We start from the raw sequence: 11,018 nt of genomic DNA, 5'->3' as shown, positions 1-11,018 counted from the left end.
CCCCCCACTTCAAATTCACCATAGTATAGATTCCTCCCATCCCCCCTCTCCACATTCCCCATAGTGGATTTATTCTACTTACCTTCACTCCCCTCAAGTATGTTTCGATAAAATTATGATAGATTTTTTATCAATATATTTCTACACCCCTATATTCTGGACGGCGCAAATTATCTTTTAACGTCAAGGCTATTTTTTTAATACCATCCAGTCCGTAATCAAATACTATCCGTCGATAGTTTAAACAAAATATTTAAATTCCTTTCACATAATTTTATTTGGTTTTTTAAGAAATTAAACATTGCTCATAAACTATTAGCATTTTAATTATGTTAAAGATATCCCTAAACCTTACAACTTAATTTCAAAAGAAATGTTATATTGTGCAAAATCTATTAATTATTTGACAAAATAAAATAAAAAAGTATATCACATCTCTTTTAAAATTTGTCAGTAAAAAGAGAACAGAATATACACACATAATAGTCGCGCACAAGTTATTCGGAATGTGCAAAATATCTCAGTGGGCACTAATGTCCGAAGACGCTTTTAGATCGTCTTAAGTCAGGCCAAATAACATTTTAAAAAGATACAATGTTCCAAAGACGTTTTAGAACGTTTTTAGAGCATTGGACGTTTTTCGAACGTTTTTTGGCCTGACCTAGAACGTTTTTTTGGACCTTCTGTAAACGACTTTTAAACCTTATGTCCTAAAAGCGTCCTTAGGACGTTCTAAAAACGTTTTTAAATTATGTGTCTGCTGGGATCATGAAGAAAAAAACGTTTGATATTGTTAAATAGAGTGTTTGTTTATTATTTTATTGAATTAAATATATGTAATTCACAGAAAATATGTCTATATTTCCCGAAATACATTAAATTATAGAATAATCGATACTTGGAATAAAAAATTTTAATAATAATGTAATTTTCTCAAGATATCTAGTAATGGGTTGTGCCGCCGATATTCCTTCTTTGCTACTGGTCTTATAAAATGGAACTATAAACAAAGCCTTGTGGCACTGTTAGATATATGTAATTTTTTACTGGCCAATTGGAATCACTATGTTCATGATAGTCGACATCGTAAAATTTGAAAGATTTAGCTGAACAAAATTTGTAATCTCTAAACCGTATATACGCGATCTTGGGGCCATGCTGAACAGGATTATAATTGGGACGTACATTTAGGTCTGTGAGAATTGACATAAAATGATAGTTCGCTGCCGTTCGTATATAGACAAAAAAATTTCTAGGATGTCCTTCTCCAGGCTGGAGCCAGTAGGGTACGTATGGATTAGTGTAGTTACCGATACTTCCTATAAAAGTAGAGCCATCGTCCATTTCTAATTTAAGGCTGCCCGGAAGAATATTTGGAAATCCGTTTGCACCTGTTTTCAGAAAAAATGAACATGTATGAAATTTCTGAACACTAGTAACTTAACATTTAACGATTTTGAACAATCAATTACTAACAACCCAGAAGGAGCTAGGTGGAATAAATGTTGCAATTAATGGGTCAAAAGGATTAACTTTCAGCTGCGTACTTGAATTACCCAGCTAGGCTGATAGAGGGGTATGCTCGCACTTTAGCGAGACAGAGATAGTACTACGTTAGTTTATAAACTACATGCTGCCGTCTAATGGAGTTCAGGGAATAATCTTTATTTTTCCACTCCATATTAAAAATTCTGAAGTCATAAGCTATGTATAGGTAACAGCGTTAAAATTGCGTGAGAGTATGACACTAAGTACGAAATCACGTTGCATGAAATGAAATAAACATATTTTAAGAAAGTTGGAGCAGTGTATAACGTTAAGGAGAGAAGAGATTTTTTGTTAGGTTTGTAATACTTAAAAAAAGAGTTTCAAGTTTACGTCTATCTGGTCACATTCAAACAGATGTGATGTCACTAATATATACAACTAAAAACCAGTGAGGTCACTTTAGCCGACATGTTACTTTTCAAAATTTTGACCAATCAGTTTACCACGACCGTCAAGGATTTCTTCTTAACAGCTGATCCAGCTGATTAAACATACCAACATGACTTTGCTCTTGGAAAGTGGGGGGGTCATTTTTGAAGTAATTTTTCACTTAGAATCCGAATCCAGGGCCAGAATTGGCCTATCACGTCAGGATTTTGAGATATTTGAGGTTATGCACCCACACAACATTTTTGGGGATTTTTTCTTTAGTTGAATTGTATAGTACTGTTCTTTCTCTTTGATTTGAGAGTCGCAGAGCACAAGTACCATTTTTCTTTACCATGTTACGCCAATTTGAAATTACGAGATATGTCTCATGATGTCTTGAGCATTTGCATTAAATACTTTGAGGCAGACATTATCTACTGGGTGCTTTCTCTTGAAAATTTGTGCCTGGGTGTGTTCGGGGTTGCTGAAATCAATCAAATATGTTTAAATCCTGACGTGATATGCTAATTCTGACCCTGCATTTGGATTCTACATAAAAAATTACTTCGGAAATGACAATCCACTATCCAACAACTGACATGACCCCATTTTTTACAGGTCTGTGTTATCTAAGAAGGAAGCTACTCCAGGTGTCACACGTATTCTTTTTGATTTGCTGAAAAACACATTAAGGGGGTGAAACAGCCTCTCAAAGGCAGGGGTCTTAAGTGTCGATTGTATAGTTTTGTGTATAAAAACCAAATTCACTTCGATCAAACCTACTGGAAAAATTTCCTCGTCATGAAAGATGTACAATGTAATTATCTCAAAAAAGAAAAAAAATTAAAGGGTATAAACCACCCTTACATATATTTAAATTTGTGATAAAAATTTTTAGATTAACAGAAAAAAATGGACAAAAATATATTTTACAATTGCGACAAAAATAAAGTTGACGTCTTTCGCAAAAATTTAATTAATGGGAGTGGCCACCCCTAAATCTTTTTATTTTGTGTCTATGACAATATATACTTTCCATACACAAAGACAATTAGGAACATAGTTTTATAAAGAAGGAAGTAAAATAGAGTCCATCCAACATGAATAAAAAACTACGCAGGGGTAAACCACCCCTAAATATTTTTGCATGGGCTGAAAATTGCTAAATTCATAAGATAAAAATTTTAAAAATATTTATTTTGCACTTGAGACAAAAATAAAGTTGTTTTGAGACAACACAAAAATATATATTGGGGGTAGCTACCCCTAACATCTTTTTATTTTGTGTCTATGATAATAAATACTTTCCACACGCAAAGACAATTAGGAAAATAGTTTTATAACGAAGGATATAAAATAAAGTCTATCCAATATAAATAACAATATTACGCGGGGGTAAGCCACCCCTATGTATTTTCAAATCCAATGAAAATTGCCAAATTAATAAGAAAAAACTGTTTAAAAATATATGTTTTGCACTTGATGCAAAATTAAATTTGACGTATTTCGCAAAAAAAAATTTTATTAATGGGGCTAGCTACCCCTAAATACTTTTTATTTAGTTTCCATGATAATATAAACTTTAAATACATAGAGACATTTGGAAAAAAGTTTTATACCGCAGGAAGTAAAACAAAGTCCATCCAATATGAATAAAAGAATTACATGGGTGTAAACCACACCGTCATTATGCATAGAATTTCAAAATATGTCCAAACTCGAGTCTAAAAATCTGAAGAAAATACATGTTGCACACAAAAAAGAGGATTAAGATATTTATGTATTTTTAATAAAAAGAGAGCATAGAGGAAGGTTTAACAAAATTTTTAAAAGGCTTCACATAATTATGCTTTATAATTAAATCTTGTGCGCATTATTTTAAAAGTTTGCTTAATTTTAATGTATGCGATCTGTTGTCATGAATCACCTTTTTCGTACATTTTATCTTGCGACAAAACAATGTTAATATTATTCCAACAGGAACAACAGAAAAAATTCAACTTTTAGACGTATGTATTGAGGTTTATAGTTTGGAAAAATTTTGTACGTCACTTTCCCGATGTTCCTATTTTGATGTACATATCAGGGATAATATTATTAAACTTAAGTCTTTGGTGCATAATCTGTTCACCTCACCAAGATATACTAATCTTTTTAAATGTGCATGGTACAAAAGTGGATATATTTCAGATAAAGTAGGTCAATTCGAAAATCTGGTGGACTTTAGCTTTGGTGATTCTCGTAAAACACGTTGTGACATATTAGGTTGTACGAATATCGCTGTGATTCGATGTTCGTGGTGTAAGAAATCATTATGTTTTAAACACTTTTTTGACGAAAATCATTATTGTCCGAAATTTGACACCACTGTTTTTCAACGGATCTCCACGTTTCGAGACCCCCTGAATCCGAAAATCAAGTTTTTACGACAGCGTCTGTTTGTCAAAACCTCAAAAAAATATATGTCCTGAGAGATTTTGTATGTGGTAGTCGGTAAACAGGGTTCCTCCGCACTTATTTCTCAAATAGTAAATAAATGGGGTGCCTACAAGGCGCGTAGTAGCGTCTGAAAGTCGCCCATGTTATATCGTGCTCCGTGCAACGTGCTACAAAGAACAAGAAAAACAACACTCAAATTGCACACAGGAATTGTCGAATGTGTAAAAATCTTCAAGAAAAAGGCGGAGGAGGCAGCTCAAGTTTGGCAATATTTTTTAACAATTTACTTTGTGTAACAATTGTTTATAAGTTTTACATTAACAATTTTTTAGAAATCTTCCGAAAAGTTATGTTTCCGCGAGACTTCGCGTTGCTGTCAGATTCATAATTGAAGTAAAGGTCTTAATATCTGGAAAATAAAAAATTCATGTGCGACTTTCTGTGATTCTTGACGCAATCGATTTATTTGTGTGTGGTCGCGCTGCCCGCCCGCGACGCTAGAGAACGGGATAGACTGACTGGCGCAGTAAGAGGTGAACGCGGGACTACTGTCCCGCGCCGCCATTTCGTTTCTGTAAAATCTGACTTCAAGTTTGGAATCAGCGACCCAGAAACGTACAATCCTACGTACACCATGTTTTATGCAAGTCTGATAAAAATTCTGAAAAAGTTTCCGCCATTTTGTAGCCGTTATTTTGTTTTTGGGCAATCGGATTTCAAATTTAAAATCAACGATTCTAAAAACCCCCAAGTGGAAAATTTCATCAGCGAAAAATTGAGTCTTCAGGTTTTGACTAACTTTTCGGGTATTTCAGACCACTGTGCGGGCGTCCGGCCGTCCGTCCGTAAACACGATAACTCTTGAAAAAATGAATAAATCAAATCCATCTTTGGCAAATTTTTTTTTGTCGTAAAAGAAAGGACGAGATCGATAACCAGCCATTTCTGATGAAAATTCAAAAAGTGAGCGCATTTTGAAAATTTTTGAGACCACTTTTTTCTGAATTTGAAAATTCTATGCACGGATATTTATAGTATGAAAAAATACAAACAATTTATCCTAATGACTTTTTTGATAGAAAGAAAATTCTCAGAGTTACAGCATTTTCCAAATTTTTTTAATGACCGAAAATCAAAATTTTGAGCCAAAAAACACACAACATAAAAAAAAAGAAAAATATTTCTTTTTGGAAGCCCTGCAAGATTATTATAACGTTTTTTTGGATTTTCTTCGAAAATCGAAAATTCAAATTTCGATTACACAAAAAATAATGAAAAATTCCATTTTTTGGTCAAACTATTTAGGATACGAAAAAAGATGAATCAACAAAAATTGACAATTCAGAATATTAAGACGCATGAAAATACTGTCATCTAAAAGAAATCTTTTTGATAAAGATTTATTCAAGCATTCCAAATGCAAAGAATAAATATCCGAGCGCTAAGCGCAAGATTCAACCGTCGCGCATCCTAGGCGCGCTCAAACTTGCGAGTATTTTCTTCGGATTTTTTTGCTTGATTTTAAACTTATTTTGAAGTTTTATATATAATTGAGGGCTGGTTTACCCAGGATTAATTTTTTTATTCGTGTTGGATAGACTTTATTTTAAGACATCTTTACGACAACTTTACGATATCTTATGTACATGTCGTTAAGGTGTCTTTACGATATCGTAAACACGTCGTATGATCTGACGATGTCTTTACGATATCGTAAAGATAGCGAAACGAAACGGGCATAGAATGTCGTAAAAATGTCGTAAAGATGTCGTAGCGATGTCGTAAAGACGTCGCCAAATTTGTTGCCTACTGGGAAGGTAGATTAGTAGCTAAGAAGTTCATAGAGGATAAAGATCCGAATAAAAGTATTTCTATTTACCGCAAAACATACAAATACGTCGGCTGTTTAGCGGAATTTATACATTAAAATGCATATTTAGAAAACATTTTTTTTAAATTTATATAATTAGGTGTTTGGAATTCCCCGTGAAGAAAGATGCTACATAGATATGGGCAATTATACAGAACTTTTAGATTTGCAACTTGAAAAAAAAAAATTTTACGGCACATTTCTCATATTTGTTACACACATTCAAACCCTCAAGACCTAACAAAAACTGTATGCGTAATCGATTTTTACCTGAAGGCGTGGATATTAGGATTTAAACCTCAGCTTTACTGTGCGAAATAAATGCGAAATTACACATCCTACAGTGTACTTTTTTCCGTGCAGAATAGGAATTTATTTGCTTCAAATGTCTATATCTTTCAACGTAACAATAAAGCCTTTTTTCATTAAAGTTGCTCTATATAGTTTATTTCACAGCTGCGATATCGGTTATACAATGTTTATTTTGAATGTGCTTCATGTAAAACTGAAATTGTCATATCGATCACGTTTTTGGACAAAAGTTGTAAACTGTTATAACTAATTGATAAAAGAGGCACATTAATCTGGGTGATCGTGATTAATTTCTCTTCATAAGACGAACGAACTTGAAAGATGAGAAATAAACTAAATTGGAACGCGCAAATTTTGTAGAACAAAATAGTACACAATTGAATAATTAATGAATGTTGGTCACATGTTTTCCATGGTCATGTAACTATTTGTAGAATAATAGCACATATGTGAGATTTCTAGGTTCATTTAAAATATATACCTTATATTTTATCCAATTCTTAATATTTCAAAATATTTGACGGCGCTCTTGCAACAATTTGAACATCTTCGAAAATTAACTGAGTCACAAGCCCATTTTTTAAATTTTCTTTTTTAAATGACTTCCTGACTTCACAGATAGCTCACAAATTTTATAAAACCCATGGAAAACTTTTTTTTATCATACCTTCCACTAAAATCGTTCATATGATAGTTAATATATTGATATATATGAGATGAAAACGTGAAAAAGGCGCGAAATTGCACAGAAAAACGTTAGTGTTAAATTTGTTGCAGCTCAAATTTCATTGGTATCCCAATGAGCATTTGAGAGAATTTTCAAGTCTCAAATGTATTCCTCTGAATGTAGGTGCACATCTGGGCATCTAGGGGAAAGTATCATTTGGAGACTGAATTTTGGCTTATGCAGTGTTGTGGAGTGCTGAACCGCACTGTTAGCCACCTGAACACCTGTCAAAGCAACTATTCGCTTTGCGATATTAGACTAAACAACTGTTAATAAGCAAATTAATTGCAATAATATTTACCTAATTTTGAACTTTCTTTCATTTAACAGTGCGTAGTAGTCACTTAGAATAAAATTATAACTTCCTAATGCAACCTCCAAATATCAGGTTCGTCATGACTGTCGACATTTAAATTAAAGCCGGGATGTATAGAAAAAGTCATGACCGTCTACATATACAATAAGGTATTTTCACTTCAATCACTAGCTAAATTCACTTCGTTGAATGCTGAGGGGAAAACAATTGACCAAATGCATGAGATTCGGTTCATTTTTGCTCTATTTTTCTAGTATCTTCGTAAAAAGTAATTTTTTCGGTATAAGTGCATTTGAAAAATGGTTTTCCGTTTTTAGGGAGGTTTTCCTTTTTTCGTCACTAAACCCTAAAATGGAAAGTTTTAATCTGATATAAACTTGTATATTCCGAAATAGAAAGGATTATTTTTAACTTTTTATTCAAATTCATATGTTATATTTCACTTCAGCAATTTTATTGGGTGACGTTTAACTTCATGTTTTCCCTTTAGCATTTATATAAATCTCTTGAAAAACTGTTTTAAAATATTACATAAATAAAATTTATTTAATTTCAATAGGGGTTTTCATGAAAATAACATTTTGTTTACTGAGAAACTTTTAAAAAGTGGTCTAGTCCCATGCTTATACAATGCAAAAAAGCAGGGAGTGGTGGGACAACTAACGCCGCGCCATTTTGTTTTCAGATTCATAGGGCTGGAATCGTTTCACGTGAAAACGTTTCATGTCAAAGTTTCATATGTTTCATGAAACATAGAGATGAGTAGAAAAATTATTCAGATGTTTTGAGATTCATAGGGCTGGAATCTTTTCACGTGAAAACGTTTCATGTGAAAGTTTCATATGTTTCATGAAACATAGGGATGAACAGAAAAATTATTTGGTGCATGCGCAGATCGGTTTGGCCTCTAAGGTCAGGTTAGGATTTTATCTTATCAGTTAGAATTTTCCCGCCGCTATATTTCAAACATTACAATGTTTCACAAAAGCCCCAATGTCTCATCAAACTTTCCATCAGGCTAAAGTTTCATGAAACTTTACATCCCTACTCATCGTGAAAAACAAATTTCTGTTTTTATTATACAATTGTATTTACCTTATTTTTCATGTATGACACTAGCAACTACAAGATTAGATATCTTTAAACTTCCGCAGAAAATCTAGTGGAAATTGTTCGAACGCCCAGGCATGAATTTCGATGCAGACGGTCACGACTTAGTTTTTACATCCCGGCTTTGGTGGGTTGAGTGTCATGTAGGTTTTGAATAACCTAAGATTTGAATATTATATCATTCCAAGTACAATTTTTATTCCAAGGCACTAATAGTCAATGGTAAATGGGAGGAAAGGAAAAGTTAGGTGATTATTATAACTTACCTGTTTATTAACATCTATTTCACCCAAATAACGCTCGACAAATCATCTTGACAGGTGACTGACAGATTGTAGACGACACTTCACGTTGCTCTGGATGAGAAAAAACTGTATCTATATGATGCCTTTCCCCTAGATTCTCCGAATTAACCTGTGTAGCTCAAATTTGTTGCAACTCACTTGAACACCGATTTCGGTGTACATTGGAGGATCGGCGATTTTCTGTATTCATAAAACAAATGGAAAATAACATTGTATTATCCACTATATATAAACTATATATTTATAACTCTGTGGTCTGTAGTTATGCACTTTTCTATTTATACTTATGAGTAAATATTTTAATTATTTAACCTAAGTCCACCCTTTATATAATACTTCACGCTATATATGAACGATATATCATTTTTCCGCCTAGGCATTTATAATATTTATAAACATATACTTCCTTCCTCCCTTGGCAGCTGCACAAATCATGGTTACAAGATTTTTGCTAGCCGTCCTAAAAATAGGGATGACTAGCCACGGCAATTTAAAAAAAAAAGTTAATCCAAGGACAATTGAAAGGCTGATAGTAAAAGCGAAGTAGAAAAGTCATCAGAAGAAAAATGAGTAAAGAACGATGCGGGAAAGACGAGTTAAAAGAAAACAAGAATAAGAAGCATTGTATCGTATATTATAATATAAAAGTATAATACAATGATAAATTACAATATAATCTACCGTACTATTATCTCGTTATATCATAATATTGGATGCGATCTTCATTATTCTTGCTTTTTCCCGTTTTTTCACGCATCGCTTTTTACTCTTTTTCACTCCGACGACTTTTCTACACCGTTTTGCTATAGGCTCCCCAACTATTATATTAAGACTTTAAATATTAGTTCACAATTACAGAAATGAATGTTAAAGTTGGAGGTCATATAAGTGGATGAGATGAAGAATGTGAACACCAGAAGAAGGAAGTGAGAAGTGAATTAAGAAAATTGAGAAAAGAGACAGGTAGTAGAGAAAAAAGAAGGAGTATACTGAGTTGTACGAGCAAGCAAAACAGGAATAAAATTAAAGTTATGAAGAAGAGGTGGAACAGACTAGGATGGAGGAAGAGGTTTGGAAGGTGGTAAATAGAGAGAAAGAAGAAGAAGGAAAAAATTAAGTCAGGATATTGAGATGGTAGAATGGAAAAAATGTATTATGAAGTTACTAGGAGGGGTAGAGAGGAAAATTAGGAAAGGAGAAAAATATGGTAAGAAAACAGATGAGGAGGAGGACATTACATGGGTGAAAATAGTCAAATTATTGGGGAGAGTGATAGATGGAAAGGCTCCCGGTATAGATAAGATTCCAAATGAAGTCTAGAGAAAGAAAGGGGGGTTTCAGAAATAAAGCAATGTGCATGTGTAATAAGCAACACAGTATGGACAGGAGAGGGGTGGCTAGAGCTATAGAAGGATGGAGAATTTGTACCCAAGGTTCAGAAAGCCAAATAAGAGGAGGTTAAAGATTATAGAGTAGTGAAGTTAATGCTAAAATTGTATTCGTATAATATGTGACTCTCCTATCGGAGAGGTTAAATAACGAAGTTGAGAGAAAGAAGATAGACCGAGTCAGACAGGATTTAGAAAATGGATGGGGCTGACGGACAACATATATATTCTAAACCATCCAGTAAATAAGAGGATTCAAAGGGAGAAAGGAGCAATGATATCAATGTTCGTGGACATAGAGTTGGCATTTGAATCATTAGACCGTGGTGAGATAGAAAAACTTATGGTGAAAAAGGGAACACGATAGGAATCAATAAAGAGATTATCGAAAGTTTTTAGTGAGACAAAACGAAGCAAACGAGACAAAAATGACGAAACATACACGTATATATTATGCCGGAGCCCAGAGTCAGTCAGGCTCAGGCGACATAAGCTGATCAAATGTCCCCTGAGCCCACTTTAATTTATTTTTTTTATTATTATTACATCATTAAGCCATTTCCCTTTCGGGGTAGGCGTGACTCACTCGGCAGGGGAAAGGAGTAGTGTGTGGAAGGGATAGAGATTTTTCAGA

Source organism: Belonocnema kinseyi, chromosome 7 (assembly GCF_010883055.1).
Source record: "Belonocnema kinseyi isolate 2016_QV_RU_SX_M_011 chromosome 7, B_treatae_v1, whole genome shotgun sequence".
Lineage (NCBI taxonomy): Eukaryota > Metazoa > Arthropoda > Insecta > Hymenoptera > Cynipidae > Belonocnema > Belonocnema kinseyi.
This window is presented reverse-complemented; position numbering follows the sequence as displayed.